This window comes from Panthera leo, chromosome A3, assembly GCF_018350215.1.
Source record: "Panthera leo isolate Ple1 chromosome A3, P.leo_Ple1_pat1.1, whole genome shotgun sequence".
Classification (NCBI taxonomy): Eukaryota; Metazoa; Chordata; class Mammalia; order Carnivora; family Felidae; genus Panthera; species Panthera leo.
In genome coordinates, this window is record NC_056681.1 from 86168974 (window position 1) to 86182504 (window position 13531).

The following is a 13531-nucleotide window of genomic DNA, read 5'->3' on the forward strand; positions in this document are numbered from 1 at the left end:
AATAGCAGGAAAGAGAGCAGTGTCCCATTTCCCAGGCCAGGGCAGCCTCATACTAACAAGGTGTGGAGGCAGAGCCAGGACCACCAGGACCACTCTTACACGACAGCAAGCTGAGTGAAGCTCAGGAGAGGCCAGCCATGCAGCGGGGATGGAGGCGAGGGCCCTGCATGGACAGTGGGCGGTGAAGTTGACTGAACCGTGGTTTTACACTAGCGGGGAAACTGCTATGAGTCACACGTACCGGTCAAACAGTGGCAAGCCGGTCGGGCATTTTGGTCAAGACCAAGGCATGGTCGACCCATTTGTATCTACTGTTGGGTGTGGCCGGCACTCCCTGCCCACATCTTCTAGCCCAGGCCCTTTCACATCACCTCTCAGCCGGACCTTGGCCAAGCCAACTCCTCCAAGCCAACCATAAAGATGAGCGTAGGAGCTGGCCGCCTCAGAGGCTGCACATCTGCCCTTCTCTCCACCAGGACCGTTGCTCACCAAGGAAGAAGCAGGCGTTAAGTAAGACCTAAGGTCCCAAGGCTACCTCCACATCTAGTAATTCAGAATTGTTTTGAATAACCAGATCCAATTTCTAAACCAAGGCAGATTCACTTTGGGCCCTCATTTTAGGTACAGCCAGAGACTGTGGAATTGTATAAAATTTCTGGGCATAGGAGACTCCATTTTGAAGCTCTGTTTTCTTTTCCAACTAATGAACTCTTGAACCGGGCCAGAAGTGGCAATAGCTTTACAAGCAGTTGCTCATAACATTTCAACACAGTCAGACGCCTGGGTGTCAGTTAAGCATCCGACTCTCAATTTCGGCTCAGGTCATGATCTCACTACTCATGAGTTTGAGCCCCGCATCGGGCTCTGTGCTGACAACTCAGGGCCTGGAGCTTCCTTCAGATTCTCTGTCTCCCTCTCTCTCTCTGCCCCTCCCCTGCTCGCGCGCTCTCTCTCTCTCAAGATAAATAAACATTAAAAAATTTTTTCAACAGAGCAACTGGCATTTGGATCATGTGAGGTAGGTAATGTTAATTAATACCAGGGACAGTTTCATTTGATAGCACCGATAATAAAATAATCAATAACAGTAATGAGAAGTGGCTTAATCAGTCAGCACCAAATTAGAAGGGTTTTTTTCTTCTCTTCTTTACCGAAATCATGTCATTACTCCTTCCTTCTTTCTCTTAAAAAAAAAAAATCCTTGCTTTCCCCCCATGAGCACTTTTCTGGTTACTCCAGACTCTCTGCTCCCCAAACTGCAATTCTGAGACCCAAAATAAAGGCTTTTGTTCTTTTTCAGTTTTGCCTTTTTTTTTTTTTCCTTTCAGTTGACAAGACAAAGGTGCTCTGGTCACACCACAGCCCAGGACCTGAGACAGACAACACACTGACCTTGGGGACACCAACATTCTTTTCTTGTCCCCCCTGTAGCTGTGGACTGAAAAATCAGCCCAGCCTTGCTGTGTTCCTTGTGCCAAAGGAGTAGGAGCCAAAGAGAAAACAGGCAGGAGAGAACAATTTTGAGCAAGCTATTTACAGGCAGATTCACTTTCTTGCTTTCAAAACCTGAGCTATAAACCACCAGAAAACTGCAATTTGCAATCAATGGCAAACGTTCATACTTATGGCTGGGGGATGTCAGCTTCCTGAGGATCTAAAATGGTGGGTACGACATGGGCTTTAGCCACCAACAAGTAGGAAAGAGAGAGGGCCTGGGGCTTGGCACAACCGTAGGGGGCCTTTTGTGTGTAAAGGCAGCACCTAATTTAAGGCACGCACCTGAGTGGTCATCCACCAGCCCAGCCGGAAGCCAGAGCCCAATTCTCCGCTGCTCCCTTTTTGGCAGGAAGCCAGGACTCCAGGCCCAGCTGTCCCAGGCAACAGCCATTTGCTGCATCCAGTCAAGGGGGCAGCAAGAAACCTCAGAAATCTAAAAGGGCAGAGAGAAAGTTTTCAGTCTAGGGGTCGGTGCCCTGACACCAGCTCGTTTACCCCTGCCCTGACCCTGGGCGGGAGGCAGGATGGCCTCATTTTACAGGGGAATATTTATCTCTTGTGTTCAGAGCACTCTTGGGGATTTTCCGAGCGAGCAGCGGGGAAGGAGCTGGTCCAAAGCGATACCGTGCTTGCCCGGTCACTGTGGCCGACTGGGGCCTCAAAGAACCACTCTGCTACCAGCGACCATTGCCCTTTTGGAGTCTCCACACGCCCCCTTGTGGTCACTGCGCGCCCCTGCAGCTTCTGTCGCTCGGGTCACAGTCCCCGTTATCCCGGCCACACCCGGGGGTGCCGGAGACAGATGTGGCCCGGCGGGAGGCCCGGTCAGCCTTCCTCCCAGAGGCAAGTCTGGGCTGACTGAAGCACCATCCGGTCGACCGGGTGCGTCCGGGGCTCCAGACACAGGTGGAGGCGGCGGCAGCGCGGGAGGAGTCGCGGGACGACCTCTGCCCCTCCCCTCCAGAACCGAAATCCGGGACGGCCGGCGCCCGCGGGGCCTAAGAAGTGCCTGACGCCTGGCGGTCGCTCCCCAGCTTCCCGGGAGGATCGGAGGGAGGCCGCGGTACGTGAGCGCAGGGAGCTGGGGGAGGCAGGGGGCGCGAGGGCTCGGAGGGCGCCCCGGCCAGGCCCGCAGCGCGCGCGGCTCCCCAAGGCGGCCCTGAGGTTCCGCGCCCCCTTACGGCCGGCGCGGTGCGCCCCGCAGGGAAGAAAAGGACAAGAAGACGGAGAAAGGGCCTTGCCTGGTGACTGCGTTTGTCTCCTTCGTCCCGACTCCGCGGTACTTTGCCCGCTTGCGCTGAGACAGACTTGGGGAGGCAGTGCCCCCTGGTGGCCCCTGGCCGTCATGGCGACTGTCTTCTCCCTGGGCACCACTCGGGTTTCCCCCAGGTTTATTTTGTCCTCCTGAGCAAGCCTGTGCTTCCAGCCAGTCACACCTTCCTGGGGCGCGGGGGTACAAGAGGGGCACAATAACAACACAAAATAGCTTTTTTTCTGGTTCAACCCCACCTGCAGAATTGTGGATACTGTAGACCCCGACAGGTTCCAACAATTAGTTCAACATACCCCAGGGAGTCTGGGCCACCTTGTGACATAAGCTGACCCTTTCTCTGTCCATTGGTCTCCCTCTATCGCCAATACTCAGCTCTGACCTTCAACATGGCCGCTGGCGGAGGCCCTCAGGGATAAAGCTCTGGTGCTCTGTGCCCCCTGAACTCAGCCTTACTCAAAAGTTGTCCTTTCCCTCTCACCTTAAGTGACTTCCCTTAGGACCCTCATGCAATTAGCCAGTCAGTATTATTCCACTGCCTCCCATGGGTCTCAAATTAGAATACCAAAACTAAAACCCTTGCTATATTGGCAAGGTACCTTTTTTTAAATTTTAATATTTTAAACCAACAGTGCTCTCGAATACTATTTTTTACTGAGAAAGTGCTAATTGGTTATAGAGGGGAAAAGCAGAGAATGAGGACATCTGGATACCAGCCCTAGTGGTCACCAAGCGACTTTGTGATTCTGGAGGTCTTTCTGTGCCTGGCGGGTCACCTGTTAAAATGGCAGGTAGTGAGGACAGAAGCCTGGAATAGTAGGGCCTGTGGTGTTCATATGGGGAGAGGGAAATGGAGATACCTGGAGAAGGAACTTGAAAAGGAGACGGTAGAGCAAAAGACGACAGAGTGGACATCATGGTGTTGTTTCAGCCCCACCCACCCCAGACACTGAGCCCTGTAGCACATCGAGGATCTGGAACAGTGGGGTGACCAGGGAGGTGCTCATGAAGCCAGGCGTGGCCCTGAGGAGAGGGCACAATATGGCAGACATCCAACCCAGACCTGGCGGAAGACATGGATGGATTTGTCCCCAAACACATGAGTAAAACTCCTGAGAACTTTCAGAAATGCCTGTGTCATTTGGGGGGGTGGTAGACACTGAGGTCCTATAGTTGTAAGGGACCCTGAAGTTGAAGAAATAAAGCTAATGGATGGACCCCAGATTAGCTGCTCCTGAGGATACCCAGGGGACACAGTCAGGTTTCATCTTGATCACTGGAATCCTGGTGCCATGCATATATACATCGTGCACTTTGCCACCCTTGGAATAGAACCAGTTTATTCATCAGGGAAATGCTGGAAGGGCATCAGTAGGGAAGTCTGGTGCCCATAGTTGGACATGGCCCCTCAGTGCTCCCTGCTGGTCTTGGGGACCCCAGAGGCAACAACTGAAGAGCCCCCCACAGGCTGCTGAGCCTCTACACAGGTCTAGAGATGTGTCCAGATATTCAGGAGGGAGAAAAATGCAAACAGCTTTACCCAAGCTTGTGGAGATTCCTGATCACTCCATGTTCCTTGGAAAAAGGATGGCTGAAAGCACTCTATAAGTTTCCTTTCTCAGGCCTTAAGTTTCTAGGACTGTCTTCCTGGAGACTGTGAGGAGCAAACAATATCAGATGTGCCAGAATCTGGGACCCTCTCCAGATAGGAGCATGCAAGCTGGATCCAGCAGTTCCTGAAGCCCACTAGATCCATCCTGCCTTTCCAGTGACATGCTCCAGTAAATCCACTTTTGTGCTTCAGTGCAAGAGAGTAGGATTTTTCTTTACTCATAACCAAACGAGTCCTCTTGCAATATAAGAGCTTGCAGAGACTTCACAAATGATTGGATATGGGCCAACAAGAGGGCGACATCTCAGGCAATGGCAATATGAAGCGTGATTGTTTGGGAGGACCCCAGTGCTCTTAAGAGCGACAGAAAAATTAGGTAGTTGGACTACAAGTCTGTGCTTCTGAATTGTCGGTGTAGGCTGATCCAATAGACTTTAGATCACAAAAGGTCTGTTTTACGCTTTCATCTGGCAGGTTAGTCTCTCTTGCAATCACTAAACCCCTCCCACCCTTGCACTTCAGATATCGGAACTCCACACTTAATTTTGAAGTGTATTGGGTGCCTGGAAAAACACACACACACACACACACACACACACACACACACACACACACAATAATGAAATTCTACCCAAGTCCAAATGGCATGAACTAGCTACACACAAAGAGCAGAGGCCCCTGTGGATTGAGGATTATTAAACATGAAGTATGTTTGTCAGGAAAAACCTTTGTTTATATAAACAGTAGAAGCACCACCATGGTAACCCTGCTTGGTTTGCTCTGCAGCCCATAAAGGCCTCCCCACCAAAATCCCGCCTCCTTTTTCACTGCTAGCCTACATTTTTTAAAAACATCTCCAGCCAAAATTCCATGATCTGCCTGCTTGGTTTCCAGGCTCAGAAAATATCATTTTAAAAGTGCTGGGGAACTGGCTGAAACCACTGCCAAAGCTTCTAAATGAAAGCTCATTTCTCACACACACACACTCTCACACACAAAGACACATTTTGTTTGCCAACTACAGTATGCTTTTCCTTTTTTATGCAACCCAAGTTTCCTTGGGCCCCACAGGCCTGCTGGGCCAATGAAATAACCTTAACATACGGCCAGCAGTAACCCACATTTGCTCTGGGTTTTTCTCCCACCTGCTCACAGAGGGCTTTGGCCTCCAAGGTACTGTTCCTGAGTAAGAGGTGTACTTCCATGAGGCCCTTGAACAAAGCCACTGCTAGACTATGCGGCGCAACCTCTCTCTGTGGTGGCGTCCACCCACAGAGCTCCCCCAACACGTCTATACTCTGCCTGAAAATCAGGCCACTTGGTGATGTGTGGTGAATCTGGGGAGAATCCCTTATTTTCCATTGTGTTCTTCTCAATTAACGCACCCCAAACCAGGCTGTCTTATCGTCTTGTTGACATTTTTAGCAGAAGATGCCCCTGCCTTCCAAAGAACCCAGCCACACATCCAAGGGCTGGCCCACGTGGGGGCACCTGGCTCTTCTCCGGCAGCTCAGCTCAAAGTCATCCTGTCTGATCCACAGGGCCTCACATGAATAGGCTTCTGGGGGACCCAGCCCACCCATTCTCCACGTCCAAACACATCTGACCCATGTATACCCGAGTGGGGATCCCTGATCCACCTAACAAGAGAGACCATTAGGAATGCAGCAGTGACAGCCGCCTTCTCGTCCGCTGCCTGAGGCAGAAGATCCAGGCTCAAGCACTGGGGAAAGGATTGCTCTACTCCGAAGAGAACAATAAATTGACATCAGATCATTTTCCAACAGCTTCTCCCACTTCTTCACATTTGCCACATTGCATTCTACATTCCAATTTCCAAAAGGACAGGAGCATGAATAATATAAGAGAAAGAAAAAAAATTAACTGGAATCAAGAACTTTATCATTTTCAAGCATGAGATTTATGGCTGAGCATCGGGTATGGCTTTTACCCAAAATGTTCTCCTCAAGATACCAGGGAAACCAGACCTGCACGGACACAGTGATGTTGCAATAAATCGAGTTAAAGTCATTTATTAAGTTTGGTCAAATTCCGGGTTTTTTTTTTCTTGGCTTGCTATAGTTTTTGCTTAATTTTTAGAGTTCTGAATTTGATAGAGAATACATAGTTTCTCCTCTATCGATTACCTACTTCCCATTCACATTTCTGGTAAGTTTTACCTTCCATATGCTACATGTATTACATATGTTACACATAGCACAGGATTAAAAGTCCTTTCTTACACATTCTCTCGAGTAATAAGTGTTTAAGAGCTTGAAGGCCCCAGTTCATTCTCAACTCAGGCTTCAATTCACACATTTCCAACTCAACCCAGGGTAGGTGGGAGCCAAAAATGACTTAGAGAAGGGCAAATTGGCTTCCCCTGGTGTGTTTCAGTCCAAGCTTCACACCGAGAAAATGATGCCTCTGCTTAGTTCTAGCCCCAACCAAGGAGCAGGAAGAGAAGGTACACAAATTTCTGCATCAATCAGGCCTTTTCCATCATTACTTTCTTCAAAGTGTAAATATCTATACCAATTCCCACACCACTGCTGGGGGGAACAAAGGCAATAGGAAATGTAGATAAAATTAAATTTCCTTATAACTTGCAGCCCATTGACAGATACTTGAGGCGGGCAGAATATGACCTTCTTCCAGGAACTCCCAACTGTCTTGATGTTAATGCTTTGCTACAGGGAAAAACAACCTGAGCTTGACAATTGCTAGGCCTCCAGGGTTCTGAGTCTTCTTTAGTATATCCTTTCGGGAACTTCCCCTTATCTTTACTTCCCCCAGTTCCCAAGTATGTAATCAGTCACTCATCACAATCCCAGGGCAGCTCTTTCTGCCCATGGGTCCTGTCCCTGTGCTTCAATAAAACCACCCTTTTTGTACCGAAGATGTTTCAATTCTTTCTTGGCCATTGGTTCCAAATCCCAACACTTCAAACCTCGTCATTTCGGTGTCTTATGTGGGGCTTTGAGTCTTCTTGTCTGGACTTTGAGCCTTGGTGCAAATTTGGTATTTCCTCTCCTCTCTCTTTACTTCCATTTCAGGGGGTTTTCAGGGAGTATGGTCTTTTTGGAACACTTTCACGTCGTTTGCTCAGGCTGCAGTCCTCTAACCCATGGCTACTCTGTGGGGAGGAGAAAGCCTGCTTTTTGGCTGGAAATTAGTACCCTGGCCGGAATGGTAATAAGACCCAGAAACTTGATGCCTCTCTTTGTTTCTGATCTTATACAAAAAGTGGTCAGTCTCGGTCACAGGACAGCCACCAAAGTCACAAGGATGGCTGCCAATCTTAAGACTCCCGTATGAGGGTTGCCTGGGTGGCTCAGTCGGTTGAGCGTCCGACTTCAGCTCAGGTCATGATCACAATTGTGGTTCGTGAATTTGAGCCCCGCGTCGGGCTCTGTGCTGACAGCTCAGAGCCTGGAGCCTGCTTCGGATTCTGTGTCTCCCTCTCTCTCTGCCCCTCCCCCGCTCGTGCTCTGTCTCTCTCTCTCTCTCTCAAAAATAAATAAATGTTAAAAAAAAAAAAAAAAGTTTTCCTCCTCATTGGTCTAATGTGATCCCCTCCACATCTCTGGTCTAGCCGCTTCTGGTCCCAGGGGCCTCCACTCAGAGCTGACCAATTCCCAACCAGGACCATTTCCTAGGAAGTTGGTTGTAAAGACGACATGTGTGGGAATATTGCCTAGACCATGATGGATTTCTATCTTTACTGTTTCCTGTCAATGTCCTCTACTGACTACTTAAATGACAAAATTGGGTAATTTCACCTTGTAAAACTTTTCCAGTGTTTTCCATGGGTTAAAAACGGTGGGTTCTTACACAGCCTTCTCAGCAAAGCAAGCCAACGTGCAAGCATGGCCTTCTCAGCAAGAATTCTTTCTCGGCTGTCGGCCCCAAACTCCCAACATTTCCACATCACCACCAAGCAATTAACTCAGTTCTGACGCTGTCTACCCAGAGATAGCATCAGATTCCACAGGGACTAACCTCACTCCAGGTGCCAATTGCATGCCCAGGCTGTCATCCACACTTCCAACAAGACTGGCTATAAATCAGAGGTTCCCACGACCCCTTCCTTGGGTTTAATTGATTTGCTACAGCAGCTCACAGAACTCAGGAAACCCATATACTCGCTAGATAACTGGTTTATTAGAAAGGATATTAAAGGATATGAATCAATAGCCAGATGATGTGATACCTGTACATAGGGCAAGGTATGTAGGGAGGGGCACACAGCTTCCCTGCCCTGTCCGGACACACTGCTCTTGCTGTACCTCTGTGTGTTCGCCAACCTCGAAGATCTCCAAACCACATCCTTTTGTGTCTTATGGAGGCTTCATTGCATAGGCATGAGTAATTCACTAGCCATTTTGACTGATTCTGCCTCCAGCCCCTCTCTCCTCTCTGTAAATCAAGGGGTGGAACTGAAAGTTCCAGTCATCTAATCACATGATTGTTTCCCCTGGCAACAAGCCCCCATCCTTAGGTGACCCAGGGGCTTTCCACATCACCTCAATAACATAACAAAGGACATTTAACAAAAGATAAACTTTAGGACATTTCTCACTTAGGAAATTCCTGGAATTTTAGGAACTCTGTGCAAGAAACTGGACAACCAAACATGTATTTATTATAAATCACAGCACCACAGTATGCAAGGTATTTTTGCTCTTATTATTTCACTCAGAGTCATATCTGCAGGGCACATGGTTAGTGCTCCTTCCTATACCATGGTCCAAACAATAGACTTAAGTAGGTGGGTCCATGCATATAAAGAGAGAAGAAGCTATTGAACTGATGTAATGAATGTTTTCCCCTCCAGGGAGACAGAGAGCCACGAGGTTGTACAATTGATGTGGTTTGAAGTGGGGCTCAGGAGCCAATGGCCAAGAGAATTCTTGAGACATCTTCAGTGCAAAAAGGGTGTTTTTATTACAGCACGGGGACAGGACCCATGGGCAGAAAGAGCTGCAGTGGGATTGTGAGGAGTGACTGATTATATATGATCTTCTAACCTACGGAGGAGAGGAGGAGAGAGTGACGTTAGGGTCCCAGGAAATTGAGTCTATAGATTGCTGGAGATTGCTTTTTTCTTGTAAATCGTTAAGATAGTTCCAAGTTGATGGAGATTCATGTCCTGCAAAACTGTGATCTCTATCAGTTAACCATTTGTTTTTCCCTTTGTTCTTGGGGAGTCAGGAGTGCCTGAGGAATGTCACACATATCCCACCCAAGTGGTGGTGTGGTGTATTAGCTTGTGCTTTGTCCTCAGCTTGCCTTTTGCCGTCTCACCACAATGGACCCAATGAAGCTACGAGATCTAAAGACTAAAGACTGTTTCTTACAGTGTGTGGACTTTTGCCACCTACACACAGATCATCTTTGATGATTGTTAAAAATGCATATTCCTGGGCCACAACTCCACCCGCTGAATCATAATCTCAGGTATTGACCTAAGAAACTGCATCTTTTAATGGGCTCTTCGGACATGTTAAAATTTGAGAGCTACTTTCCCAAGGCCGAACAGGAGACATTGTGTCTAAGGGAGACGCGATAGTCTCTTTTTGCAAAATTGTGCTCTCCTGGGAAACAGTGATGACCGGGATACCAATCAGGTCCTTTAGGAGTTAGAGTTGTACGGCTTTAAGCCCCAAGTTCACATCACCTAATGGCACAAAATCTCAAACCATGAATGTAGAAAGCAATCCTGGACTGGTTAATTCCTAGGCACCTCACAGAAATAAATGCAGACCTTCTCTGAAGAAAGAAGCCACCTTCAACCTAGGCCTCAAAGAATTCCCAAAAGTAATTCTCCGAGGAACTCACGGCTAAAACGAAAAAGCACACAAAGAAACAAGGCACCAGGAGTGAACATCAGCAGAAACAACGGGCAATCCAGATACAGGAAATATCAGGTATAGACTTAAAAAGATAAGTCTGCATATCATATTTAAAGAAGTAAAAGACAAGGTTCAAAATAGCTTCAAGGGAGAGAAAATAGTGACCAAAGTTGAGAAATAACAAAAAGAATTTCTAAGCATATAGTTGAAATTTTAAAGTCAGTGGATTAACTATAATCAGGCACCAAGGACCCTTCTAGGGAGATAGGCAGAGTTATTTTGAAGGAAGTTTCCATTACCATTTTTATTCAAATTGTACTGGATGCCCCAGGCAGCAGAGTTAAGGCAATTTTTTTTTTTTTTTTTTAATGTGTAAGGATTAGTTGGGAAGAAACAAACCTGGTATTATTCATGGGTAAGAGAATAGTGCACATAGAAAATATCCACTAGAGTTAATAAATCAATTTAGCAAAGTTGCAGTGAACAAAAGTCAACATAGAGAAGTTCATTGTATTTACTTTTTTTTTTAATGTTTATTTTTGAAGGAGAGAGAGACAGTATGAGCGGGGGAGGGGCAGAAAAAGAGGGAGACACAGAATTGGAAGCAGGTGGTGGGGGGGGGGGGCACCTGGGTGGCTCAGTCAGTTGAACCTCCGACTTCAGCTCAGGTCATGATCTCACTGTCCGTGAGTTCGAGCCCCGCATAGGGCTCTGTGCTGACAGCTCAGAGCCTGGGGCCTATTTCAGATTCTGTGTCTCCCTCTCTCTCGGCCCTTCCCCTACTCATGCTCTCTCTCTCTCTCTCTCTCTCAAAAATAAACATTAAAAAAAAAAAAAAAAAAGAATTGGAAGCAGGCTCCAGGCTCTGAGCTGTCAGCACAGAGCCCGAGGCCAGGCTCAAACTCGTCAGCTGTGAGATCATGACCTGAGCCAAAGTCAGATGCTCAACCCTTTGAGCCACCCAGGCACCCCCATTGTATTCTCTATACCAGCAACGAATTGTTAGAAAATGTAAATTTATGTCTTTGTAAAAATATTTTTAAATACCATTTACAAGGACAACAAAAATTACTCGGAATAAATACAACAAAAGAGAATGCAAGTTTTCTGAATCCACTTGCTTGTGGCTACTGTAACAAGTTACCACAAATGTGAAGATTTAAAATAACAGAGATTTACTGTCTTAACAGTTCTGGAGACCGGAAGTCCAAACTCAGCATCACTGAGTTGAATTCAAGGTGTTGGTAGGGCCACATGCCCTCTGGAGACCCCAGAGCATCCATTTCTCGCCCCTTCAGTGGCTGGTGGCTGCATCGTTACAGTCGCTGCCCCTGCAGTCAAAATGCCTCACATTTTCTGCATCAATTCTTCCTCCCACTTAAAACGTCTTTACAAATTTGATTCTGTCATTTGCCTTTTTTTTTTCTCTCACTTATGATAGCATGTCTGTGATTTGGGATTCTGAGCTTGTTTTTTGGAAAGTGCTTTGAGGCTTATATTGAAAGTTCCCTGCTCCAGAAAAAGATGTGGGTTGGCTTCTGCCAGGTGCCTGGAGGCTCCATCAACTCAGGATCACTGTAAAATAACCTCTCAGGTTGAGGCTTTTTTAGGACAAACAGGTAGGGCAAATGTCTGCACAAAACCTGCATGATTCTAGCTGTGGTAAGGAATTCCCGTGGGAGATTTGTCCCCGATCCACCACAACCGAGGCTGAGGCCTGCCCTTTCCCTTGTCCTAACCCTCTCTGACATATTTCCTGGGTTACTCTTTTGCCAAGAATGTTTTCCATTCTGCTGACTTCCCACCTTTCTCTAGACTGTGGCTTTGTCTCCTGCCCGCCATGGGCAGCCCACTGGAATTGAAAAGATCTAGCCTCCAGGAGAAGAACAGTTGCCCCCACCCCCCAGAATTGCCACCAGCTTCCATACTTGTCACTTCTCTTCCTAGTGCTTTCTTACTTTTTGCTTCTGAGAACTTTTTTCTTGATAAGAGATTGTTTTCTTCTGCATTCCCATCCAACATTAACTTCTCTATCCCAGGAATTTCCTGTTATCTAGTCTTAATATTGCCAGAAATTCCTGCTGCCACCTCTCTACATATATGGGCCTGCAGTTTATATACAAGAATAGAGAAGGTAGGGTCCCAACCTTAGCTACAAGAGAGAGAAGCAAAAAGTTCTGGCAGAGAGACACCACTACCTGGGTGCTCGTGGAGGCCAAAGGAAACACAAAATGGGTAATGGAAGAGAAAATGTATTGGTATTTGTGTGTACACGTATGTATTTAAGTAAACTATGGACTCTTGACTAGTTGTGCAAATGAGGGCTTAAGTAGCAGTGCACGTTCTTTCCGTGATATGTATACATTTATATAATTAATCAACTTGGCCCCTCCCCCTTCTAAGTATTCCACTTAAGAGTATAAGACTTTTATACTAAGGGGGATTGTGACTAAGGGAGAGAAACGGACAACACATAGAGAGAAATTTGTGAGATTTATCTCCTCTTCTTGGGAAGAGGGTGTGTCTTTATTTCAACAGGGACTCTTGCAACATATCAACCAGAATCATATCCTTTTTGATCCTCCTTGGAAATTTAAATATGGACACAAGGGTGAGTATAGATGCTGGGTAATCCCAAGGGTGAACTGCGCTAGACAATGTCTGTTGAGTATCTTGCGCCAGCCCACCCTTCTAAGTTCTCCTTTCTACTGTATACCTATCCACAGAGATCCAATTAGATTTCACCAATGAGAGCCACTTGCACACAGTCTGGAACAGGAAAGTAGAAATAAGTATTCTCCAGCGGTAAACGGCAAACAGGTTAATGGGCATCAGACAGCTAATGTGGGATCTGCCAACAGCTCCCACGCATCTTTCTGGCAGTCACCCACCCTGGTGCCACAAGACCTTCCAACAGTTGTGGCTCCTTGCAATTCCTACACGGGCAGATTGCACAGGGGCCTCATTCCCCCTTCCCGAGGCCTCCTCATGGCTGTGTAAGCCCCACTTCCCCGTATTAAATCCTTTCCCACTGGAAATGCCAGTCAGTAGTGATTTATGACTTCTTGACCAAACTCTAACTCAGCAAATAAAAGCACTGAAAGAAAATAAATTAAAATGCTATTTAGAGTGTAACTTAAGGTCAGCAAGTGGTTTATTAAGCAACTGCTATGGCAAAGTCATTGTGCTTAGGCAATGAGAAACACAAATATCGTGTAAGCAGAGCCCATGTGTCCACAGGACCTTCTCATATGGTGTGTGTGCCTAGGAGACCCACCAGGATGCTAGGCAGCTCAA